Raw genomic sequence first — 27,063 nt, 5'->3', positions numbered from 1 at the left:
CCACCTGCCTTACGCTGGGTTCCAGAGTAGCCAGTACCTGAGTGGACACAGCCTCTGGGAGTTGGAGCCCTGCCTGACCCAACTTCCTGGTTTGTAAGTTCAATGAGAGGCAGGTCAGGGAACCTGGCTACACCCACTGGGATGGCCAAAAAGTCCATGCAGGTTTTTCTGTGACGTTGTACCAAAAACCCAAACAACTTCCTGGCCAATCCAATACTCTTCTCTCTCTAGAATGGGGATAACCCATTCATCGTTCACTCAAAGTCTTCTTGTCACTGAATGAATATGTGGTGAAACATGAAGACAGAGCATTATTTAGATCAACAGTTATTAGAGGTAACAATAGCAATAAACAAGTTTAATTGCACAGCCTACTACTCAACACATTCTGGCTAGACACTTATTTATACTTCAGCTGAAAATCTAGGGGCCTGCCTAGAGAGGGGACGAAATTTCACTTGAAGGAACGACAGAATATTTTCCCAGGCCCTCAGCTGCTTCATTAATGCTTGCCTTATTTGGGGAGAAAGAAAAACTGGCTGAAGCATCCGTGGTAGTTTTATATGCCGTGAACTGGCAATGTTTTGGAACAAAAAACAACTTTTGCACTAGGGTACTTATGGCATCATTATCGCATTTTCCAAGCCTGGCTGCCGAGCTGCCAGGGAGAGAAGGAAGGAGCTGGAGAACAGTAGTACCTTCACCAGCGGCAGGCCTGAAACAAGGGGGCTTTAGAGTAAATCTTGGTCCGTGTGCACATTTATGGTGAAATAACCCACGTGCATTTACCTTATAAAAGTGTTACAGGTAGGCATACTTATGTAATTTATTTAATGTTCTTTAACATCCATGCTTACTTGGGTTTCATACAATTTATTAAGTTTTCAGTCTGGCCTGCAAAAATGGGAAAAATAAAAGCAGATGTGAACGGACTCCCCCGTTTAAATGTTCACCAACCTCCTGCAAAGCCTAGATCCAGCTAGGAAATACCTCGGCTGCCACCATTTGGAGCCTGTCCTGGCCAGGGCCCTCCCTTCCACCCAGGGGAAGCCTAATCTTAAAGGTACAAGGGTCTCTGCAGCTGAGGCGAAGAATAAAAATCTCCAGCTTGGAAGCCTGATAAACATCCCAAAGGAAAGGGTTCCCACTCAGGAGACGAAAAGCAAGATGGTGGAGACCCAGCCAGATCCAGCCAATCCTTAGCAATCTCTCTACCTTTTCCTTCCACCCAGGAGCCCCCTAGACTTGTCTACATTAGGAATCCCACAGCCTTTCAGGAACTTTCTTAAACCTGCGTGGGTGAAACATAATCCACCCATCCAACAAAATATATATAACATACTTGGACATGCATGCACACATGTGTGCACACACATCCATGAGTGTGCACAGATATGAACACACACACACTCTTCCGCTCTGTCTCATCTTCCTGTACTTGGCCCTTTGGTTTAATATTTACCAAATCTCTTGGCATGTTTCCCTTTCTGCTAAGTAAAAACCCTTTCATTGCTCTTTTCCTGGCCCCTTTTTCTTTCTCCAGCCTCTGACTCCTCGGGAGAGGCTCAGAATCAGAATCAACTGAAGGGTCTCAGAGAAGCCAGCCAGGAGGAGAGGACGGATTAGGAGGGAGAAGCAGCAGATTCGATTCAACAGCTTCAGGTAACAGAATCAAAATACTGTCACACCCGGGGTCATTTCCTTCAGCTCACAGGGTCCACCTAGGGTCCGTCCCCCCAGGCTCCCATCTCCTCCACTTTCTCCACCTTGATCCGAGGCCTCTAGCAAGAGCGGGGAGAGCCAGGGCCGTATCACGAGCCATCCCATCTCAGCCCATTCACCAATACACACGGCTCTGTAAAATGTCATTGCTTCATTGTTTAAGAAACTGGGAGGAAACAAGGAGTATGTTTTTGGCCCAGCATAAAAGCAGCTTAAGAGTTTGGTTTGCGGCCCTGAAGCCAATGACTGTCAAAGGGGAAGTTTATTAGTAAACACAAGCATTAGCCTGTCATCAGAGAGTCTCTCTCTCTAGGGTCAAATTTACATCTCCAAATAATACTGCCCCAAGAACAGAAGACATGGAGACATGAGGGGGAGGCAGAGTGGAGGGGGAATTGGTTCGGGGCACTAAGAGCTATTTCTTAAAGCTGGGCTGAAGCAGCCTATCCCCAGAGAGATGGCAGGAAGTGTGTGACTTAATCACAGAAACACTGTCCTAACTGTGAGCATGGGGTCAGCTAGGGGAGAGAAGACGGGAATGCAGAGTTCCCAGGTCCGGAGTTCATTCAGCATTGTCTTCCCTGATGGAAAACGAGAAAAATGAGAAATTTTACGCACAGTTCCCCCAAATTATTCATGGTATATGAGTGTCTATAAACACACACACACACACACACACACACACACACACTCATCCCCCTCCTCCCCACCTCTGTTGTTAGTATTTAAGAAGCAGCATCACACCCAATTTATTAGTCAATCTTGAGTAGTAAAGAGCTCAAAATGAAACCCCATTTATTTATGAAGACCTCAGAGTGTCCCTTGGGTCCCAGTCCCCAGGGGAATTTTAACAGACCACAAAGCCCTGACCTCCTGTCTTGGTTCAACCCGTTCCCCAGCTTATACAACTCAGTTGCTATTAAAATACCTAATGGGCCCTTAATTGGGTGGATTTTTTTTTTTTAACCTAGATTGCATACACTAAATAATCTGGTCTGGGAAAGACTAAACTTCACTACTATCTGTGACCCTCTCACTTGCCACACACCTCTCCCCCACCAAAGCGGAGGGAAACGAACAGAAAATAAAAACACACGAGGGCCATAAAAGAACCACACAAGAAAGAAGTGGGACCAAAGGCAGTAAAAGAAACCCCTAACACCAGGAAAACGTTAACTCATATTCCCACCGGGTGATACCTGGCTTGGCGGGAAATGTCACGTGGTCCACTTTCACGTGGCTTCACGTGGACGCGTTCTGGGGCCACAAGGGGTCACAGAGAGATGAACTAACTGAGGAGCTTCCAGGCTTGGTGCGAGGCAGCCAGTTTCAAGACGGCATGGCAAGGGTGAGTGGAGGCTGGGCAGAGAAGGCGGGGGGTCTGAGGAGGGTCAACTGAAGGTGCCTCTGGGTTCCACAGTGGAGGAGACGATAAAGGACCCACTGGATGGCTTCACAGGATTCGTTTCTTCCACAGGAGAAACGTTTCTCCTGAACAGTACGTCCTAACTCTTTCAGCCGTGGTGTCAGTTTAACCTTTCCCTCCCCATACCCTCCCTGTGACCCCAGCGAAAGTTTTGTAAGATGAGTCTCCTGCCCTTTGTTAACAACAAAACAAACAGATACAGAATGATGATATTTGCCCCTTTCCTCCTATTTCTTCATGTCATGCTTCCATGCACTTCTCTGCACTTCTCGGTCACCACAGATTCTTCTAGAAACATAGTCCAACTCTTGGGTAGGCAGAGACTGAAAATACAGGGACTCTCAAACAGGCAGGTAGTGCCGACTTTTAACTCTTCACCTGCTCTTGCGTCCACTGGCTGACGAACTGGGAATTCCCCTTGTCAGGAAAAAGCTCAGAATGGAGACTGTACAGTGCTGGGGAAGAAGCCATAACTGTCAGAGGGGGACAAGGAAGAAAAAGCGGGCACTTAGCTCGCTGCCCTCTGATCTCAATGGAAGGGGCAATTTCCTAGGTGACACAGTCTTTTCTCTCTTCCAAAGTCTTGTCCGAAGACCACAGGAAACATTTACGATTTAGATGTTTCAAATTAGTGCCTGCAATGGTGATTACAAACACTCATATGAATATCTCGACGGAAGGGGAAAGTGAAGACTGAAGTTTTACAAGTCATCGCAGAGGTTACATCCATCTTAATTGAAGCAAGTATGCCCAGAAAGTGGCAGTTTGTCCTAGTCAGCACCTCAGGTAAAGACACGGGATCTCGGAACACACTCCATCCAGGAGGGGCAGGTGGAATGGCCATAATCACTGTGCTCTTCATGGAATGACTGGAGAAACGCAACCCGCTCCCCCGCGCGCCGCAGCACCTGGGAGACATGCCATCGGTTTACCCCAAAAGTCATGTGACTGCCTCCTGAAAGAAGTTTAGACTTCTTGAGGACTTAACTTACCTGGAAGGGGGATGCCCTTAGATCCCTGAATAGTGGACAAAGAAAGAGGGTAAATATACACATGAAGTTTGACGATGGGTTCCCAACATCTCCTGAACCTGTGACATCATCAAAGAGAGCTTACTCAATGACCACCCTCAAGACTTCACGGTTTCCAACCGAGCAATGTGAGATCTCTCCTGGATGTGAACTTTGATGAGGCTCAGTGAGGCCAGGGCTCCCCACAGCAGCTACAAACTCCTCTTCACGCAGCAGCTGGCTGTTCCACACGACCCTTCGCCCAAACCAGGGTGGCAAAGTCCACCCGTTCCCCGTGGTGCCTTAGGGAAGCACCCTCCGTCCAGCACCCTCTCCCCTGGGTTATTTTGGGCACAATCACACGATGTACCAATTTACGCTTCCGCATCTAGAAACACAGTCTTCTGGGAAAAACAGGCTCTTTTCGGTGTGGCCGGGGAGTTTGGCCACAGCTTGTAATTTTGGCTAAGGAAGTGATTTCCTGTCTGACAGGAAGCGGGAGCCAGGGCTGACTTTAGCTGCTACAAACCTCTGGCTTAAAAGTTAAAAAGGAGAGAAAGGCAACCACTTCCACTTATCAGGGAGTCAGAATCCGAGTCTTCCAAGAACGTGAACTTCTCCCTTGACCCCTATTTATTCTAACAAACAACCCCAGTGCTTTCTGTCCCGAAAAAGTAAAGCTTGGTCTCTGCCTTTGTAACAACACAGTCCTTTTAAAGCGTCTAAGGACATAATTACCAGTTGAGTTTTGAACTTTGCCCAGATAAAGGCTGATACACCAGGCTTCGCTGTTTGTTTCTCTAATCAACTAAATTCAAGTGTGAATAGAAATCTGGACTTTTCTTGTACCCAGTTCTCTAAGATATAGTTACCTTTCCCCCTTTCTTTATCACTAAGTTTATCCGTATGGGTAGCAGAATATGTTTTCTTTTATAAAATTCCAACCACTTGATTTTTATTCCATCGAGGCATTTTTAAGAGCAACAAACACTAATAGGATACTAAAATTCAAATTGTTAAAAATCTACAGTCATATCCACTGGGGGCGGGTAACTTACAGGTCAGTTGTCTTTAAAAATTGATCATATGAAAGGCTAACATTCAAATTTTAAAGGAAAACACCCTATTCTCCCTTCACATATACACACACACCTGTATCCAGGATCAGCTATCTTTAAAAATTGATAATATGAAAGGCTAACATTCAAATTTAAAAGGAAAATACCCTATTCTCCCTACACACACACGTATCCAGGATCATGGACTTGAGTGGCAGATGATTAAGAAAGAAACAGCCCACACTTTTCCTACCACTTACCAACATGTTTAACAGTTTCTAAATAAAAACGTGATTTTCTGTCTTTTTTTCTTCCTTCTCAAAGCAATTTCCCAGCCAGCCTTGGGCAGTAAACAGTTAATATTCCACTCTCCCCTGCTGCCTTGAAAACCAAGGAAACAATTGAGACATTGTCCAGTGAACAAGACTCCCAGGGACTGACATTTTTGTTTATGTCCCAGTTCTCAGCCTGTCAATTTCCACTAGGCTGCCTGACCCGCACCAATACGGTCCGCCGTGAGCTGAAAGGGCTCCGCTTCATTTATTTTATTAAAGCTTCGGTGTCTGTTTTTGATTCAAACTCCAAACCTCCCCACCCCCGCCTTTTCCCCAGAAAGTTGCCTCCTAACTCAGAGGCTGTGTTGCAATTCCTTCTTAGGACACGTTGCCAAGAAAAGTAACAAAATATTTTCGAATACCAATGTTTGCGTGGTTTTGCCAAAAAGGGTGGGGATATGGGGGTTGGGGTAGGGGGGTGAACCTGAACACGTCGCTGGCGCAGCCTTGAAAGCCTCGTGTTTTCACGGAGTCTTGAAAACATTCCACTGAAACGTGTCCATAGGAATAGATACCTACGGTGACCTAACATGCAAACTCTGGTGCTTGGAAAACATTTAAAAATCCACAGATACGTGTGCAAAACCCAAAATTTAGGTTCAAAAACAAAAAGGGTACATCAATATTTTCCTCCCAACCGATGCCACTGCCTGACTAACTGGACCAACTCCAGCCCTGGAGCTCCCTCTTTGTCCCTGCTCCCCAGTCCTCTCCATCCTCCAATGACCACCCCAATACTCCTCCGTCTGGGTGTGTGTGGGGGGGTGCTGCACAACTGTTACTCTGGGGCTCTGCTCCTGACACTTTATCTCCATGAAAAGCACATAGAGCAGCAACCATTTCCTGTTTGCAGAGTGAGCATGAACCAAATCTCACACCATGCAGCAGCGACGGAACTCAATAGCATATGGCATTGTGTCGGGATTTACTACGGAATAAAGAGAGCAAAGCTCTCCCGCTGCTTCATATCAAATCCTGTCACTCTGCGCCTGGAGGTCTCTCTCTTTCCCACTGGCCCAAGCCCATCTCTCTCCATGGAGGTACCACACACACACACACAGTCCCAGACCTAAAACCTGGAACTTTTACACGGAACAGGATACTTGAGAACTGGAAAAGTCTCATGGAGCCACCTCCATCAACCCTCCTAGATTGCTCCTCTTTTCAAAAGTTGACCAGGAAGCCAGAGGACCGGGCTGGGCTACCAGCTGTCAGAATGAAGTCCATGGTGAAGTCTGTATTACCCTTGATCCTCAGGCACCCTGCCCAAACTCTGCGTCTAAAACCACATTTTCCAACTAACCATCTATATATTGTTCTTTTCCTTCTCACCCTCTCCAAAAACAGCGTTTGGCTACCTTCCCATTCCAATTCTTTGTTTAGAATTGAGGATTCCCCACCCCCTTTTCATCTCTGCTCTAAAGGGCCTCTTCAGACCCTTTCAAAGCCTCCTCAGCCTCCCCAAGTTTGGGTCATCAGACACTGAAATAAACGGTGATACTTTTATGGCATATTTGAATGTAACAGGCCATTCTCTCATGATTGGAAAAAGGAAGCCTGTGGGGCAGTCGCAGGTTAGTACTGAGCCAAGGTTGAAAGACAGAATCCCTAAGGGCCAAAGGTAAGATTGTAACATTTACAACCATCATGTTCTTCCCCACTTTTAAGGCACTAAAGAACCAGCCTAGGGCACAGGCAAGGCATTAACTCCTTCCTGCCAGAAGCTTCCATTTGCCCTGCGGGGTGAGCATCACAGCTCTGGAACCCTCCACCGTTCAGATCTTAGCCGGGCACCGTCTTCTCAGGCCTTCCCCAATCACCCCATCCAAAACAGCCCCTAGCCCATGGTCCTTCTCTGACCCCTCCCTATCTGGCTTTGTCTTCTCCATGGCTCCTACCATGATCTTAAATGACTTTGCTTGATCTCAGCTAGAAGAAAAACAATGAATAAGAGCTTGGCCACCTCCCAAACTAATATTTCAATGGTCTGACTTTCTATGAAGAAGCCACTTTCTTCCTTTCTGGGCTTCAGTTTCTTTCTGTAAAATGGGTATACAATGATGATACCGATAATAATAATACCTGTGTGTTCTCCAAGTGGTTGTTAAAGGTCGAATAATTACATGTAGAATCTGGTGCATAATATAAATGCCCAAAATATTGTTATTACATTATGTATTAACATCTTTTTCATATTTATTTACTGGTTTTGGTCTCTATGCTCTCCCCATCCATCCTGCCCATAGAATAAAAGCTCCATGAGAACAAGAATTTTTTCTTGCCCACTGACATAGTTCTAGCCTGCCTCCTTACCAGTCATCACTAAACATTTATTGGAGGTTGGCAGAGAGAAAGAATAGGGGAGGGAGGAAGGCAAATGTCTGGTTTTTCAGCTTGGGCAATCAATAACCACTCTAATTATTATTACCTACTCACAGCAACCTTCGTCAACTGACATAAAGGGGCAAAAACAAGAAGAGTTCATTGGTTAGGAGGTCTGTGGTCTTCATACACACTGAGACAGGACGTTTCCATCCTGGCCTCCTGGCTTCCTCCCACTTCCTGGAGGAAGAAGAGTCGGGGGGATATTTGAAAGGGCCTCTCTGCAGAGCTCAACACAGGGGCCAGGTCCTGGGAAACAGACCTCAGCCAGGCGTCCTCCTCTGGCTTGCCCATCTCAAGTGATGATGATTTTCCAAGTGGTAAATGAATCATGTCAGACAAAAAGCCATTTTAAAAGTACATTTTGTTTAAAAAAAAAAAAAAAAAGTACTACAGCACATTTCATTTATTAATTATGCTATGGATTAGGGATCAAAGAGGTAGAAATCTCAGTGTACTCAAAATAAATGGCTTTTGTGGTTACCTAAATCCTCGGAGTCCCGTGGAATGCAATTCCTTAGGCAAAAACAGCTTCCCAGACTCCCTGCCTCCCCGCCCCCCAGTAATACAGAGGAGGGTGATTACTCAGCATCAGACCTGCATGATGCAATGATTTGGGCTTTTAACATGTTAGTTCTATGAAACATGGGACTCTTCCTTTTAAACTGCCCTCCTAGTAAGGGGTTTTTAGTTTCTAACATCGAATCTCAAATCCTTCCCCTTTTCCTTTCCGTCTTCCACAATCACCTGCTCTTTCTTTCCAATTAGATTCAAATCGAAAATAATCCATAAAGAGGTTGGAACTCAAATTCCAACTAACTTTCAAGAAGGCAATGGGGTGTAATATTAAGCACACAAGCTCTGTGGTCAGAAAGATCTGGATTTGAATGTTGGCTCTGCCACTTACCTCATAAATTTTACTTCTTTAAGCTTCGGGTTTTTATCTTTAAATAGGGATAAAATCACCTACTTCAAGAAGGGCTGTTGGGAAGACTGAGGAGGTAAAATAAAGAAAGCTCCTGTCCAGGCACCAGTACTTCATCAATATATGACCGAGAGTTATTTATTAGCCTCGTACTTCCTTATTTTCCAGATATGGGTCCCGGCCACAGTTTCTTCATCTTGCCCCCAAGTGAGTTGTTTTAATCGCATTTGAAGTCAAGTTTAAAAATCAATCCTCTCACTTAGATTCCTACCAAAGGAAAATAATCTCCTCAGATGTGGTGGTAACAGAGCGGACACCCAGTAAAAATCATCGTTCCTGCAGCAACTGCTGACAGACTCGGAGCCCTTAAAGCGGGCATAGACGGGAAGCACAGAAGGAAAGGACGACAAACCCGAGCACATTAAGATCGGAAACTTCATTATTTAAAAACCAATTAGGCAGTTTTAAAACACGATAAAGTACACTCATCCCCCACTATGCGTGGGACTTTGGTTCCAGCACACATACACACACACACACACACACACACACACACAGCCACATGCACGGATGCTCAAATCCCTTACAAGAAATGGCGCGGTATTTACATATAACCTACACACATCCTCACTATATTTTAAATCATCCCTAGATTATTTCTAGCACCTCAGCACAAGTAGATGCTATGTAAACAGTTGCTGCCAAACAGCAAACTTAAGTTTTGCTTTTTGGAACTTTCTGGATTCCCGCCCTCGCCCCGCAAATATTTTTAATCATGGTTGGTTGAATTCAGATGCAGAACCTACAAGTATGCAGGGCTGACTTTATTTCCAACACATAATCAAGTCTCCAACATATATAAAGAGCTCCAATAAATCAATAAGGAAAAACTGATTCTTTAAAATGAGCAAAGGATTAAATCAGGCAAGCCACAATGGAGATAACAAACAAATGACAAGACAGTCAACCTCAGGGCTCAAAGAAATACAAATTAAAACATGGTAAGATGTCACTGTACACTAATTAGATGGGCAAAAATTTTAAGTCTGAAAAGTATTGGTGAGACTCGGGGAAAGAAAGTGCTTATATAGGGGATGAAAATACCAACTGATTCAGTCACTTCTAAGAGCATGATGATACCTTGTGAATTACAACTGAACATCAGCATCTTATGTCCTACCAATGACTACACAGTCTGAACCTCAGAGAAACACTCACACGTGTGCCTACACACACCTACTCAAGAACGGTTCCTGCAGCATAGTCTGTAACCTTAAAAACTGGTAAGCAATCCAAATAATTATTGATACAGAAATGGGAAACCTGTGGTATGCCCATACAGTGGAATATTACATAGCAGTTAAAATGTGTGAATTAGATTGAAGTGTACAACAAGGGCAAAATCCATAAAAATGCTGAATAGGAGAAGCTGGAGAATACTATGAAAAATGAAACCAGTTACTTAAAATTTAAAAGCTACCCATGGACGGAGGAGCCTGGTGGGCTGCAGTCCATGGGGTCTCGAGGAGTTGGGACACGACTGAGCGACGTCACTTTCACTTTTCACTTTCCTGCATTGGAGAAGGAAATGGCAACCCACTCCAGTGTTCTTGCCTGGAGAATCCCAGGGACGGCGGAGCCTGGTGGGCTGCCGTCTATGGGGTCGCACAGAGTCGGACACGACTGAAGCGACTTAGCAGCAGCAGCATTAATTGTAATACATTTTGATTAACACATATATGTGTACAAAAGTGTGAAACCGTGGACTGTGAAGACATCAAATTATAACCACAGTAGTTATGTGTCTGGATGGAAGATCAGGGACTAGAGAGGGGAACACAAGTCTGGCTTGGTTCTTTTAAACACGAGGGATAGGATTAATAATTGTTACTATAGATGGCAGGTACAGAAGTGTATTTCTATCTTATCCTTTTATACCATGAAAGAGTGAGCATACCTCGCACAAAATGGTTGATGGCCTGAGGAAAATACTCACAAAAGCCTTCCATCCAATGTAACTTACTAAACAGATGTGTAAGCTACCCTCAAGTTCAGACACACACCCGCCTTGTGTGAAGGGAGATTTTTAATATAATTTGAAGGGAAGGTGCATCGTGATGCAACTCTCCTTTTGGTGGTTCTTTTCTTTTGCCATGAGTTCATTCCTGGTCCTCCTAAAAACCCACAAAGCCTATTTCCTCATCAGCAATCAACAGCATCTCAAAGCACAACATGCCTTCAAGTTTCCTGAAGCAGCCACCAGCCCAGGCTGTGTCCCTGGTGTGCCTGCTCCAGACAGAAGCAACATTGACACCTACAGATGAGAGCCCCAGTGCTGGAGTCAGGCTCCCCACATTCAAATTCCAGCTGGCCACTCACCCACCACCTGCGTGACCTTGGATGGATCACCCCCACCACCACTGAGTCTCAGTTTCCCCACCTGTAAAATAGGATAGAAACAATCGCTAACTCACAAGGTGTTGTTGACGATTCAACCTGACAACCATACACATTACTCAGAACAGGAAATCAGTAAAATCAGTAAATTAGTAAAACAGCAAAGTGACTGGAACTAGTAAGTGCTCAGTAAACCTCCAGCATTATCATGATCTTAAGCACATCTCTCCATTTCTCAATGCATCCATTTCTTAAGTAGCACAATGAGGGCTCCGGACCAAAAGAACTCCTGAGTTCCCTTCCACCATGCCATGAACAACTCTGAGATTAAAACAAAAATTCAGGAACAGGAGGGTGAGCATGAGAGAGAACACGGCTCTGCTCTATAACGTGCAAGCCTGTTGGAGGTGAGGCCCCAAGACACAGCTTGAGGAAAAGTTCTCCAAGCCCCTTCCCTTGGCTTCAGTTCCAACCTCTGGAATCACACTTCTGCACCTAATAGGATCCCGACAATCCCCACCCTTGGCTCCAGATCCAGCAGATCCCACACTGCCAAATGAAACCTTTGGAGGAAACTTACACAGGCATCCAGACACCGGAACACTTGGCCAAAACCACCCCTGCTGGCCTCTGGATGTGGTGCTGGCCACCGCTGGAACCCCGGCCCGCTTCCCCAGGCCAATGGCCCGCCCTCCCTCTCCCCGACACATGCCCTCCCCACCCACTCACTTATTCCACATGGATGTCCAAACACGCACTAGCTCAGCATATGTCCTTACTGCCTCGCAATGGCTTGTATTTTTCATGCTCTAAAGCTTAACCATGAGATTGTTGGTGTGAGAGCTGTGATTGCTTCAGGCCTGGACTCATAGAGTGAAGAATAAATCAGGATGAAAGTCATCACAGGTATGCACCAAAAAACAAACTAAATAAACATGGAGTTGGTTTGTTTTTTTTAAAAAAGCCTCCCTTTCAAGATAAAAGGTTAGACAGCATTAAAGTTATCATCCTCTTTAGACACATCTTGATTTTTTTTTTTTTTTTTAAATCATGCAACTTTTTACTACAGGATGGCAGGACAGGAGAATTGTGGACTTCACCCCCAAAGTCCATTTTTTTTATAACTGTCTGTGTGTACTACCAACATACGCAGGTGTGATGCCCCCAAACGTGGGCTGAATCTGCAGCTCATGCATGGCCCACGTCATGTCCTGCAAGACCGATTGTTTGTGGAGGGCAAGAAGAGCTCCTGGCTGTGGGAGGAACTGAGTGAAATTAATCAAGACGGCTGAGCCACAGCCCAGCTCCAAAGCCAAGATTCATTTTCTTAGGCACATTCTCATTTGTGATTCAGATGAAAAATGTTGCTCTTTCCCATCACTTCGGAAAAAATGTTTCAATGGTGAGTCAAAAGAATGTCCATTGTAATGAACATTTGATCCGGCTTTGACCGAGGAGTAGAGGGCTCAGTTTCTGCCACTCTTCCCCCAGAGTAGACTGCCTGAAGCAGAAATGACAGCTGTGACACCCTGATCATCCTGTACTGCATCCTGCTCCACCCAGATATTAATCCATCAGTGCCTTCTTTCCCTTGGAGCTGTGATAGAAGGCCTCAGAATCTCTCTCAACACAGTGCTCCGAGCAGACACTACGCAGCCTCCATCTAGGGACAAACACTGCACTCTTCTCACAGTCCTTGGCAAAACCGTTTTTCTTTGGTCTGGCAGAATTGCAAGATCCTTTCTTGGTTCATATGTGATGTACAGGAAAATGGACAGAAGAATTATAAATAGTAAAGTTGTAATAGTCAGACAGGAATAAACACCTGTATGCTCAGTTTGTCAGTAATTATCCATGATAAGAAAACAGTGGTTCTACAATAATGAGTGTTGACATGTAGAGGAGACCACTAGTACCTCCTTCTTTATGATGGTTAAGATCACATTTTTCCAACAAAAAGGGCTGTGCTTCGTACTATTAATTAACTGGCTGTTCCTTAATTATCCCAAAGACCAGAAATAAGAGCACTTTAGGGCAAAGATGATTCTGTCAAGTAGGAGTCAGAAGAGAAAATCTTGTGAAACTAAAAATATGAAAACAGGAATTTCATGAAAATGCCTCAAGTTCATGTTCAAAATTCCCCATGACCACAGGAGCAAAGCATGGAAACTGCTTTCTTTTTTCCCACACAAGCCTCTCTCTAGAAATTGTTTGTGAGAGAAAACTGCTTATAACTCCCGCAGGTGAGCACAAATCAACCCATTCTTAAAGAAGGCAAGTATGTTTCCTTCATATGGGTCCCTGTTTACAAAGCAGTAGAAGAGTCAGTTCATGCTCTAGCATGTTTAATTCAAAAGAATCAAAAATTGAAAACATGAAACAATATTTTTATAAGTCTAAGGCTTGGAAAACTGTAGTGGTTAGAATTCCTTTGGTTGTAAGTGTCAGAAAACACCTCTAATTAGCTGGCTTCCAAATTAAAAGATTCGACTAGCTGGATAGTCCAGATTAGAGCTGGCTGCTGCTGCTGCTAAGTCACTTCAGTCGTGTCCGACTCTGTGTGATCCCATAGACGGCAGCCCACCAGGCTCCCCCATCCCTGGGATTCTCTAGGCAAGAACACTGGAGTGGGTTGCCATTTCCTTCTCCAATGCATGAAAGTGAAAAGTGAAAGTGAAGTCGCTCAGTCATGTCCAACTCTTAGCGACCCCATGGACTGCAGCCTACCAGGCTCCTCCATCCATGGGATTTTCCAGGCAAGAGTACTGGAGTGGGGTGCCATTGCCTTCTCCAAGAGCTGGCTACATAGAACTAAATGGTATCATATAGACATTCCTCCCACACACATCCTAATTCTCGCACATCACTACAAATAAGCACTCTCCATTCAGAGTGTGTGTGTATGTCCGAGTGTGTGTGTCTGTGTGGATGTTGTATGTGTGTGTGTGGTGTGTGTGTGTTAGTTGCTCAGTCATGTCTGACTCTTTGCGACCCCATGGACTCTAGCCTACCAGGTTCCTCTGTGGAATTCTCCTGGCAAGAATTCTGAAGTGGGTTGTCATTTCCTTCTCCAGGGATCTTCCTGATTCAGGGATCGAACCCAGGTCTCCCGCATTGCAGACAGATCTTTACCATCTGAGCCACCAGGGATAGCTCCAAAGACCCACAGAGTTAGAATCCTCTGCCTAGGGAAGGCTCCAGAGCATTTCTGCTTATTAAATCACAGGCCTACCCCTTGTCCAATCATGTCTACCTGGACCAACCTGAATAGGGGAAAGGTAGTTCTCTATTCTTAGGGGATGAGGAGGATACTGCCAGCAGAAAATAAATAAATAAATAAAACAAAACCACACACACACAACTGGCATAGCGATGAATGTGGACTCTGCTCCATTGTTAATATTTGGTTTCTTCGACTGGAGGGTCACTGTGTAGATGCTATTCTCAATTCCCAAAAATAGCTTGATAATTTAAGAGGAAAGTGTAATAAAGACCGTGCCAATCAAGCGCTTTGTGGAAACAGAATGGGAAGGGGTTTGAGGCAGAAAGGAAGGAAGATGTTTAGCTATATTTTAAACATGGAAATGGCTTCTCCCAGTCAAACATATTTCTTGCATCTTTGACAATGTCTTCTCGTCTTGGTCAGGACAAATTTGGCTTTTGGGCTTTGGTGGAAGCAGGCTGCTACCTCTTCCCCCAAAACTATTTTCTCTTGTGTTTCCACTGAATCACCCTAGAGGTTTGCCCTAGAGCCTCTCCTCCCAGCCTGCTCCCCTTTCTGTTTAGATTTTATGTTCTCCCTCTGCCCAGAAAGGCTGATTCTCCCTTGAGTGTGAAAGAGCTGGGGAAAACACTTCTCTCAGAATCTTATATGCATCCCTGAGTTGGGTCTAACTTCAGGAGCATTAGAAAGGGGCAGAGTCAGAGGTCAGGTCTGAAGACAGGTCTCAATAATGGGGGCCCCACAAAACCATGGTCTCTGGGGGCCACGGGGATAGTTCAGTCCCAAGGTCCGTGGTGCAGACCTTCCTTCCTTCCCTTCTTCAGCCTTTTAAACACTTGATACTTTTTTCACCCCAGCACCTGGGCAACACAGTGTTTTTGTGAGCAAAACAGGCAGCCTTCACCCTTGAGCAAGGACAAGATGCCTTTGCCCCACTGTACTTTGGGCACATGGTGACCCCATCTCATTCAAGCCTATCAAGCAGTCTCAGTGATGCACTTAATCACTGCCCAGATCCACTCGCTGTGCAGGCTTTGGCTGGAAAACAGATTGCATCACGCCTGCCAGAGCGCCTCACAAGTTTCTCACTGCAGACAGACCACGGCTGGACAGACTGCACAGCTGCAGACATGCTGGGGCTCGGATGCAGGACAGAGGGGGTGACCCAGATACCAGCCACATCCCGCTGCACTGGCAAAGAACTGATCAAGGGGGCGCTCAGTCAACCTCCGTGCCCCCTTCTGCCCCCACCCTCTCTCCTCCAGCCAACACCACACTGGAAGGGTGGCAGGTCCTGGGCCCAATCTACCTGTATACTCTCCATCCTGCGTCCCTGAATCTCCACGTCCCACCTTCTAATCAGGTTGCAGAGCTAAGTACCTGTTCACAGCCTTACTATGTCTTCTCTTCAAAAGACAAAATCTATCCTCCAGATTTTCAGTAGAAGTACATGACACAATCTGTATTAGGATGTTCAAGGCCATCTCGAATGTGGGAATGCAGCACAGGGACCAAGGAAGTAAGACGGGAAGTGACAAAGGTGGGAAGTTACCAGGTGGGAAGTGCTCTGGCAACACCCTAGTGAGTGGTCCTGGCAGCCTGGGCTTCAGTGGTGATGGCAGAGGAGCGAAAATTGTTTGAATCCACAGGTATTTCGAAGGCAGAGCTCATATGCTATGTGGATGGATTATGAGCCCAAAGGACAGACCAATGGACTGAATGTGGGGTGTGAGAAAAAAGACGAGTCAAAGATAAACTCCAAGGTTTGGGACTCGTGCAACTGAAGAATGTTGATGACCCTGACTATGACAGTGAACGCTGGGAGGAACAGGCTCGGTGGTGGGGAGCAGGTGGAAATGAAGACCTGGATTCTGAACAAGCCAATTCTCCCATGTCTGTCTGGCATCCAAATGGGAGTCCAATCAGGCACTCGGGGGAGAGAGCCCAGGCTAGACAAAGAATCTGGATAACTCTCTAAATGTGGTCATTTCTGCCCATGGAATCCTGAACAACTCCACTCACTCACAGGATTTTCACATCCGGATCTTCTCAGGTGGCTCAGTGGTAAAGAATCTGCCTGCCAATGGAGAAGACCTGGGTTCAGGGCATGGGTTGGGAAGATTCCCCTCAGATCAGATCAGATCAGATCAGTTGCTCAGTCATGTCCAACTCTTTGCGACCCCATGAATCGCAGCACGCCAGGCCTCCCTGTCCATCACCAACTCCCGGAGTTCACTGAGACTCACGTCCATCGAGTCAGTGATGCCATTCAGCCATCTCATCCTCTGTCGTCCCCTTCTCCTCCTGCCCCCAATCCCTCCCAGCATAGAGGACGAAATGACAACCCACTCCAGTACTCTTGACTGAAGAATCCCATGGACAGAGGAGCCTGGCGGGATCCAGTCCGTGGGGACCCAAAGAGCTGGACACGACTAAGCTCACATGCCAGCAGCACAAGCAAAATGGACAGAATAATAAACTTTCCCATCCAGACCCCCCTAGGGTCCCTCCTTTCCTCGTTTCCAAGAACACTCCAAGGGATAATTCTGAAATCCAAGTGTTAAATTTTTATTAACTGATTAAAAGAGATGAAAATCTGACTTGCAAGCCATTAACAAGCCAATCAGAAAATCACTTCACATACCCAACGTTGTTGAAAATACTCATTTCCCATATCATCGAGTCTTAGATTTCACAAGCTCTCTCTTAAAAAATTCAGGCATCTTAGAATAGGATTCCTGAGGACCAGTCAGTTTAAACAAGATTGGAAAGAGACAAAACCCTCCAAGCCCAACGTTCTGGAGCTTCCGTGTAAACCACGTTTACATAAACACTAGTGGGGTGATGACACAGGCTCAGCTGCAAGTCAGAAGGTATTAGGGTGGATTCTCAAGTAAGAAAGTAGACACGTGGGCAAGCCCTGGTGCTACAATGATGCACCGCGAAGGTAACAGTAAAGGCACACTTGTTCCTGACAAATCAACCCCTGTCCCTCACCAGAAACTGGTGTTCTGCTTAATTAATGAAGCATCACAAAACAAGGGGAGAGAGATACCTGCAAAGAAATAAAATCATGGGGTTCCTTGACTTCAGGAAACTTACAATCTGGTTGAAGAAGCAAGCCCGTGCATAGCGTGAATCAGCCAGACAAGAAAGGACAAGCAGGACAGGACTGGGGCCAAACGCACACTTCTGTGTTATTTACTGGAAACATAAACATAGGCAGATCCATGAGTGGAGCTCGAAGTACATCCACGTTAATTTAAAGCAGGCTCCCACGCTGGGTAAACAGAGCAGGTACTGAAACTAAAACAACTTTCCAAAATATGCACCCATCTTGGCCCTGAAGAGCCAAGAAGAATTCTCCAGTCAAGCTCGCTTTAGGGACTCTTGCAGTTTCCAAACACCCAGAGGAATCAAGAACCTGCCCTGAAGAAACTGAATGCATAACCCAGAGCTTCCCTAAACCTCTTTCAGGAGGGAACCTTTTTCCTAGCAACTTTATTAACACTCGGTGACACAAACGTCAGGAAACACTAGCCCAGAGCTGCCAGAGTTTTTCGCCCGAGCACAACTCACAGCATTTGGAAATGGTTGCAACTGATTAGAGGCTGCCAGCCTCTGCCACACTCCCTGTGGACTGATCTTAAACAGGGAGACAAATGGCATTTCTAAAAAGGAGGTATGTTTTCCCAGAAACACAATCCAGGATGATATTCTTAACAAGTTCATATACAGCATCAAATAAATACTATCTTTGCCTAATAATATGCTATTAACAAAAGAGAAAAAAAAGTTTGATGATCTGACTTTGTTATTGTTGTTGTTTAATTGCTAAGTTGTGTCTGACTCTTTGCCACCCCATGGACTGCAGCCTGCCAGGCTTCCCCATTGTTCACTATCTCCCAGAGTTTTCTCAAAGTCAAAAAAAGAGCTACTAAAATGTAAAAGACTACAATTCTTTGGGTTTGTAAAAGTATACTCCAAAACCTCTAAAAATAGCCCTAAATGTGCTTCATATATTGTGGGGGGCTAAAAAAGTGTTTCTATAATTATCTAAAATGAATATATGTCATTCTGTACAACCATGATAACATCAGCTGACTTTAAAACCTACTAGCTATATAAGAAGCAATCATTTTTGTTTGCTCATTTTGAAAGTGAGAGGCCTTAGGGAGGTTGACTTGGGCTGGGCTGGCTAGGTCTCTTTTCTGTAGCAATATGGAATAAGGGCATATCCTTCCCAGGAAGCCTGAACTTTTGCTTTTGCTTAATTCCCCAGAGACAATAAAATCATTCTGATCATGGTCAATCTAACTCTCACACTCTGAGGATGGTTATTAACACTGAGACCTGGCAGGAAGACATTTGTGGCTACATATCAAGAAATGTTTTAAACTTTTGTTCTCTTGTAACTATATTCCTAGCAATTTATCCTAAGAAAATAATACAGGATGGGGGTGGGGAGGGGAGGGGGCCACACAAAGATGTTCATCACAGGTTTATTTAGAATAACCAAAACAAAAGGAGATAAAGACCCAAAAATATGGCATTGATTAAACTAAATAGGGATACAATCATAGTATGGGCTATTATGTGGTCATTAAAAATCCTTAAGAATTTTAATGACATGAAGATGTGCTTAAGCAATTTTCATTTTAAATAAATCCAAGGTTGAAAATACTGAGCACTACTATGAGCTCAAGAATGTTAAAAACAAATATTAATACACTCGGAAAAGTCTAGAAGGAAACATACCAAATATACCAAACAATTCGTAATGTAACATCAGACTGGCAAGATTAGGGGTTATTTTCCAAAGTGTTTACAACGAACATAAATTTTATGAATGAGGAAAGCTATACTTAACAATTATTGTCACTTATTTTAGAGGTAGGGTTTTCTCAATCAAAAATGTGTCGTTTTCATACTTAAAACATTAAGATAAGTCACTGAAGACGTGAGTCACCATGGAGGACAATCTTGAGCAAACTTGGTGATGAGGGAAGGATGTTTCAGCGTTAGCATCTTAGTCTTAAGATGGATTAGTGGAAGAAGCTTGAGCGGAGCTGAACAGCAAAACACAAATCAAGTCTGAGCACTTCAAGGAGAAAGACTTCAGTGCAATACGGAGACAGACCTCTGAGTCCATTTTCTACCGAAGCAAACGGTCTGCATCAGAAGATAGCCAGGTGCCCCATCTCTGTGTCTGAAAACAGCACGGCTGGCAGAGGGACTTCTGAGTGGTGATTAAACAACAGAAGGGACAGCACTGGGTGACATGCCTTGTGATCTGAAGGTTGTGAAACTCTGTAACTCTGTGATTCTAATCTGAAGAGGATACAACCGAGCTTACACAATCCTTCTTGGTAGAATATTTCCATTGCCATAGTGGTCAGCTGCCACACCATGAACCCAAACCTCAAAACTTCAGAATTCCTCACCGTAGAGTATTTTCTGGAAGGAGATAGGAAGCTTAGACTTCTAACCACAGACTGTTACGGACCATCTTGGGGTTTACTCCACTCCCTCCCTTTAAACCACACCTGATCCAATCTACCACTTCTTCCCCAAAACAAAGATAACTTGGTCGCCTGGTTCTCAATATTAGCTCCTCATAGCGTTCCTTATAAAAAAAAAAAAAAATACTAATATTTGTACAGGGCTCACTGGCTTGCTTTATACGCTTAGAAAAAAAAAATACCTTTAATCGTGGTTCTGTGAAATGGGAAAGTTCTGACTCAGCTGCTGCTAGGAAACACATCTTAAGTATTCTAGAAAGTCTGGTTGAGTCACAGAGAAATGGACTTATTTAAAAAAAAAAAAAAAGAGGGAAGTGTATACACAGTGGAGGAAGAGGAGACAGCACAGGGAAGGGCTTCCAGGAAGTGAGCACAGTTCACCCTCACGTCTCCTGAAGTTCACCTGCCCCCGGAGCATCTGCCCTCCTTTCCCACAACGTGTCAGTGAGTCCTCTGCAGCAGCCACACCCAGAAACCAAATCCTTCGCCAAGCTCGTGGCCCACTCTCCAGTGAAGCTACCGGGTCTCCTTGAACAAGCCTGCCCGGGCCAGCGGGTGCTCCACCGGTGCTTCCCTGGCAGCGCTCTGCACTCGCACTGTGTCCCTCTGACCTTTCTCAGCGCCTCCGGGGTCAGTGGAGTTAAGATGATGGCGTGCTCTGGAGCTAGTCCGCTTTATCTCACAACCTGACTCCCACAGTTGGGCAAATACTTCACCTCCCTGTACTGAGTTCTTTCTCTGTAAAGTGGGGATAATGCAATTTCTGAAAATCACCTGGAACAATGTCTGGCACGAAGGAAACGTCCCAGACTTACTTGCTATCATTGTTATCATCGTTCATCACTGACTCCACTTTCTACATCTAGAATAGTTTTTCCCCCACACAGTGGGCAATCACGAAATATTTGCAGGATCCATGAATATGAGCCAGTGATTGAATCAATGGTAAACACAAAAACCAAGAGAAAGACCAATTAGAGCTACTTATCTAAATTCTGGAGAAGGAAAGCGAGACGTCTCCACCCTTCCATAAATACATTCTGAATAAATGGAAATCTAAATTTAATAGATAATCAACATTACTCTTGATGTCAATTTAATCCATTAAATTTGAATTGTAGATTAAGTTTGAAGTGCTCTCATTTCATATTGCCACACTGCTCTGTGGGGTCAGGAAACCTGGTATCTTAATCTCTCTAAAAAAGACAACTCAGGGAAATCCCCAGCGGTCCAGTGGCTAGAACTTGGAGCTTCCTCTACCATGGCCTAGATTCAACCTCTGATCAGAGAACTGAGATCCTGCCAGATGTGCAGTGTGGCCAAAAAAAAAAAAAAATACAACTCACTCAACTCTACTTCATTTTAAAAGGAGACATTTTCCCAAAGAAGGTATGTGAAATATACCAATAGGTACACAAAAAGATGCTCAACATCCCTAATTAGAGAGATATAAATCAAAACGACAAAGAATTACCTCCTCGTATCTGTTAGAACAGCTGTCAGCAAAAGACAAGAGAAAACAAGTTTTGGTTAGGATATGGGAAAAAAAAGAATGTTCTATATTGTTAGTAGGAATGTAAATTGGTGCAGCCATTATGGAAAACAGCACAGACAGTCCTCAAAAAAATTAAAACTGGAACTACCTTATGATCCAGCAACCTACTTCTGGGCTTCCCTGGAGGCTCAGCTGGTAAAGAATCCACCTGCAATGCGGAAGACCTGGGTTTGATTCCTGGGCTGGGAAGATCCCCTGGAGAAGGGAATGGTTACCCACTCCAGTATTCTGGCCTGGAGAATTCCATGGACTGTATAGTCCATGAGGTCGCAAAAAGTCAGACATGACTGAACAACTTTCACTTCACTTCACTTCTGGGTATATATCCAAAAGAAACAAAAACAGGATCTCCAAGAGACATGTACACGCCCTCATTCACTGCAGTGTGATTCACAAGAGCCAAGATAAGGAAACGAGCTACGTGTCCATCAACAGACCAACAGATAAAGAAAATGTATTACATACACCACGTGGAAAAGCATTCAGCCATAAGAAGGAAATTCTGCCATTTGTGACAGCATGGAGGGACCTTGAAGGCATTACACTAAGTCAGACAAAGACAAGCACCGCATCAGTTCAGTCGCTCAGTCGTGTCTGACCCTGTGTGACCCGTGGACTGCAGCACGCCAAACCTCCCTGTCCATCACCAACTCCTGGAGCTTGCTCATACTCATGTCCATCGAGTCAGTGATGCCAGCCATCCAACCATCTCATCCTCTGTTGTCCCCTTCTCCTCCAGCCTTCAATCTCTCCCAGCATCAGGGTCTTTTCCAATGAGTCAGTTCTTCGCATTGGGTGGCCAAAGTATTGGAGTTTCAGCATCAGTCCTCACAAATGAATATTCAGTTCTGATTTCCTTTAGGATTGACTGGCTGGATATCCTTGCAGTCCAAGGGACTCTCAAGAGTTATCTCATGGTATCGCTTACAAGTGAAATCTTAAGAAAAAACCACACAGAGAGTCCACCAGGGACCCAGGGGTTATGGAAAATGGCGAGATGCTGGTCAAAGAGTACAGACTTCTAGTTATAAAAAGAATAAGTTCTGGAAGCCTAATGTATAGCATGATGATTATAATTTTTGACAATACTATATCATGTACTTGAAAGTTGCTAAAAGACAGTAGATCTTAAATATTCTTACCACAAAAGAGAAATGGTATTTATGTAATGGGATGCAGTTTTAGCAACAGAAATAGTCATTTTACAACATATAAGTGTATCAAATCAACACACTGTACACCTCAAATTTATACAACATTATATGTTGATGGTATCTCAATAAAGTTGTAATAAAATTTTTTTAATTAAAGACAACTCTTCCACCCCAAACCTTCTCCCCACCCAGTATTTCCCATTCAGCAAATGGCATCTCCACCCACCCACCTTTGACCCTCTTTTCTCCCCTCACTGACAGCATCTGATCCATCCCTCAGTTCTACTGACAGCCCCTCCCTCCAAATCTGTCCGCTTCACCTTCCCCATGGGCAGCAGTGTAACCCGAGCCAAAACCTTCCATGATTTCACAAGGGCAGTTGGGATGAAATATCAAATTGTCACCGCATCTAACCCAAGTCACTGTCTCCATGCCCCAAGGACCAGCAGCCATTGTAGCTGGCATCCTGCTTCTCTCACAGCCAGCCTCTCTCTTCTTTAGGACCTTCAAACATGTTTTATCTTCTGCCTGGAATATTTTCTCACCTCCCATCCCTTCTCTCATACCTTCACCTGGTCAACTCCAACTGATCCTTCAAATCACATGTTAAATGCCACTTTCTCAGGGGACAGTCCTGGCCTGTTAATCCTCACCAGCTTCTCAGTGGACATCCCAGCTCCTTGATCATATACCCTCACAGGCCTGGTAACCCCTCACAGCACCCAACACAGAGCCTCCCACCCAGGCAGGGGCTGCGACAGTTCTGCTGGACCTGTGTCCAGGACACAGCCTCCTACCACATAGCAACTGCCGCCAAGCATCCGACAGCACCAAGTAACACAGCAAAACACCCGTGTGTACTTAATAACGAAGAGGATGCTCTCCAAGTTATTGGTTGTTATTAACTGCTGCAACTCAGTACCCCCGCACCCCATGCCCAAATTCTTCAGAAACAACAACGAAAGACTCAGCACGCCCTCTGAGCTGAAAACTCTCAACTCAAACGGCAGACACCCTGTCTGAAGCCCTACCATCAGGCTATATTTCATAAGAGCCTTCCCGCTCTCTTTCAGCATTTAAGCAATAACAACAACAAAATAAAAGAAGTACACACTCCAGTCTGGCGGGCTCTGCTCTTCGGGATTCAGGCAGCTTTCTCATCCCACGCCTCCATGCTCATTACACAACAAAACACATAAGACCCAGAACCGCTAGAAATACACCCCAAGGTAAAAACTCCACGTCTACTTCAAAAGGAAACCCCCAAGACACAATGGTAGGAGCTTCTGAAGCCTTTTGCCATTTTGTAAGATACATACTATACCAAAATATCACAATTTGGGGTACAGAATCTTTTTTTGCTGGGTACAAAGGAAGTTAAAGTCTTTGTATAGCAAAGACACCTGGGGTGGTGTCCAGAGAGGGGCTCTTCACAGGGGCCCTGGGGGTGGGTTGGCCAAGACTCAAACGCCACCACTTAGCACAGCTGCCTGGCACTCATTTTGGAAGAAGGAATTTAAAAAAGAGCAAAGAATTAAAAATATAAACACCACAGAGAAAGAAACAGGAGCAAGTTCTACAAATCAGAATATGGGGAAGCTGAGGAAAGGAGAGGATCCTGGCTCTTGTGACTTTAGAAAGTTCATGAATTTCTGTGGGAGTAAGGAAGAAGAGAAATCCAAGGGAGAGGGAGAGAGAGACATCTTTTGTATAAATTCCTATTTTTTGGACAGTCAAAAAAAAAATTTAAAAACCATCACCCTTGGGGGATCATTTCTACTCTATTTTGAGCATAGAGTAGGAGCCATCAGATTATAATAAACGAGATGCTGTATTGGGGGCTTGCTTCTTCATATACACATTATTCAATCAATTGAACTCCACTTGTTAAGAACATTCATTCTACACATCCTTTTTTTTTTTTTACAATGTGGTAACCCACATACCACATGAGAAAAAAATCCAATCAGATTAAAATATGCCAACAAAACGTTTTAAATTCCCATCTGAAAATTCTACCCCCATGAGTACTACAGCAAGTTATTTTCCTAGCAACCTGTGATAGCTTTAGTCCCTAATGATTAGTAACAAACGCTGAACGAACACTTCTCTAGTTTCAAAATAAAAACATTAGAAATAATTATGAAACAGCCTGGCACCAAAATTACAATAAATCCAAATTTCGGAGAAATTAGGAAGCAATCCTCAGACAATTATTTTGAAACAGGTCTGATGAAACACTGTGATGTGACAAACTTTTATTTCAAGAGAAAGAAAAACAAGAAAGTAAGGAAGAGCCCAGTGTCTGGAGAAAAGCTAGCATTCATCAGAGAATCTGATGGAGAACCAGAGTCTCCTGGCCAATGCTGAGTTATACAAAGACCCAAATGATACATCGGCCACGATCCAGAATGCTCCCTGTATAAATACAGACACACCGTACCTGCCAAGCTGGTTTGGGCTGACATGATGCACTGCGTTCAATGAAAAGGTGATCATAAGTTTATACTCCCAAGGTACACGACTCCTCAAGCCCCCGAAACTATACGTGATCCGGAGGTCAACAACTTCCAGACTTTCTTCCCCCTACCTTTTCATTCTCCTTCTACTAACTTCCTCCCCACCCCCAATATCTCTTCCTCCTCAGTCCTGGTGTCACGTGAAGACTGCAGAAATCCACGATGACAGAGCTGACTCATAAACTAAAGACACCATTCCAAGGCCATGAGCATTAAGTATTTCATTCGGTTTCCTTTTTGCCCGAGTTCATGGCTTTTCTCCTCTCTTCAGCTCCCAAAGCCCACTCTTCACCACCAACCCACTATATAACCTCTATGCAGGGTCGCTCCTAGGTCCCCAGGAGCAGAGAACAGAAGATCAGATTACAGCTGCAGCTTCTTTCGACAAGGGTCTCCCTCAGAAGGGTGGGGTGGGCTCCACAGTGATTGCTATGGTCAACATGCCTCCTAAGCCACAGCAAAGGAAAAAGAAACCCAAATCCCTTCACTGCGCCCCTTGCCAAAATCCACATCGGCTCTGCAAAAATGTTTTACCAGCTCCTCGGATTGTTAACTCATACACATGAAAACAAAGTGCCTAGGGCCTAAGTTGTGGCAACTGCTCCTATGGGATCTGGGGAGTCAGAGGGACAGAGGGAAGGAGGGCAATCATTGAAATCCTCTCTCCCAAAGGACAGACCCCACTCCTGCACGTGGCTAACACATGGACCTCCAGGTCACACCCACCAGGGGGCTGCGGCCCCTCTGGATCACTTCTAAGAAATGAGTCTTCTCAACAGACTCAAAGAGAGAAACACCTCCAAGAGATTTTAAAGACAGCGTCCTCCTTTCCTACACTTCCCACCCCATCCCAAAAAGAAATGGGTGACTTCTGACCAGCACTTCTAAAAGCAGAAAAATAAATTTCAAACCTAGACCCCCATTGGGAAATTCAGGGAGGCAGGAAGAGTGAAACAGACTGGCTTCCTCACTGTACCCTCAAGACTTGTAAAACAATCTTTGTGTATTGTTAAAATATGGGGTTTTTTTTTTCATGGCATTCATTTTTCTGGGAGAAACCTGCATGAGAACCCCAAGCCAACAACTTCTTTATGCCTATGACACTGTCTTTGACAGTGAGCCAATTTAGAGAAAGCAAAACAGAACAAGTCACAGAGAGTTACTTTTGACTCCCTTAGGAGGGAACAGTCCACTAGGCCCCAAAAAGAGAGCTGAGAACTGGGCCCAGTTCCTACTCTGGCCGCTAACACAGCGTGTGACGTTGGGCAATTCACTTAAGGCATCTCTGGACCCGTTTCCTTTTCTGAGAGTAGGTAGGACCTAGCTGATCTAAGGTTACTTCCAGCCCTGAAATCTCAGCATTGTACGAGCATGTGTGATTATGAGCATCTGTTTTATCGAGGGACTGGAGGAAGGAGGAAGCTTCTGGGAAATGTCAACCTTCTTTCTACATGCCTCATTTACAATATAAGAATTCGTAAGACCTTTTCACAAACGACTCAAAGAAGTGGTTTTACCGAAATCAATTATTTTGTGAGATATATACACATACCATATGTATATTTAATATTCATATAAGAGAGGCAAAACTCCTTAAATAATATATGCTCAATTATAACAAGTTACAAAATAAGGAGGCAGTTAGCCTGAAATTTGACACAATGTATCTTAAGATTTTTCTACTTAAGAAAATTATTTTGCCATTTTTAGAAATTAAAAGTAACACAGAGGCAAAATATATTAATGGATAACATTTTGTGATACTTAAATAAAATATACATGAATTGTTTCATGCTCTGCATAATTCTACCTGTCATGAATTCATTATAAAAATG

At 44.5% G+C, this 27,063-nt stretch overlaps 1 protein-coding gene across 32 annotated transcripts in view; it reads right to left on the bottom strand.

Annotated features, from left to right (window-relative positions):
- Window positions 1–27,063, bottom strand: part of TCF7L2 (transcription factor 7 like 2) — a 201,800-nt gene that overhangs the window by 94,905 nt on the left and 79,832 nt on the right. The window lies entirely within an intron of this gene.

The sequence above is a fragment of the Bos javanicus genome, chromosome 26 (assembly GCF_032452875.1).
Source record: "Bos javanicus breed banteng chromosome 26, ARS-OSU_banteng_1.0, whole genome shotgun sequence".
Taxonomy (NCBI): domain Eukaryota; kingdom Metazoa; phylum Chordata; class Mammalia; order Artiodactyla; family Bovidae; genus Bos; species Bos javanicus.
Note: the sequence above shows the minus strand (reverse complement) of the source record. Positions and strands in the feature narration are given on the sequence as shown.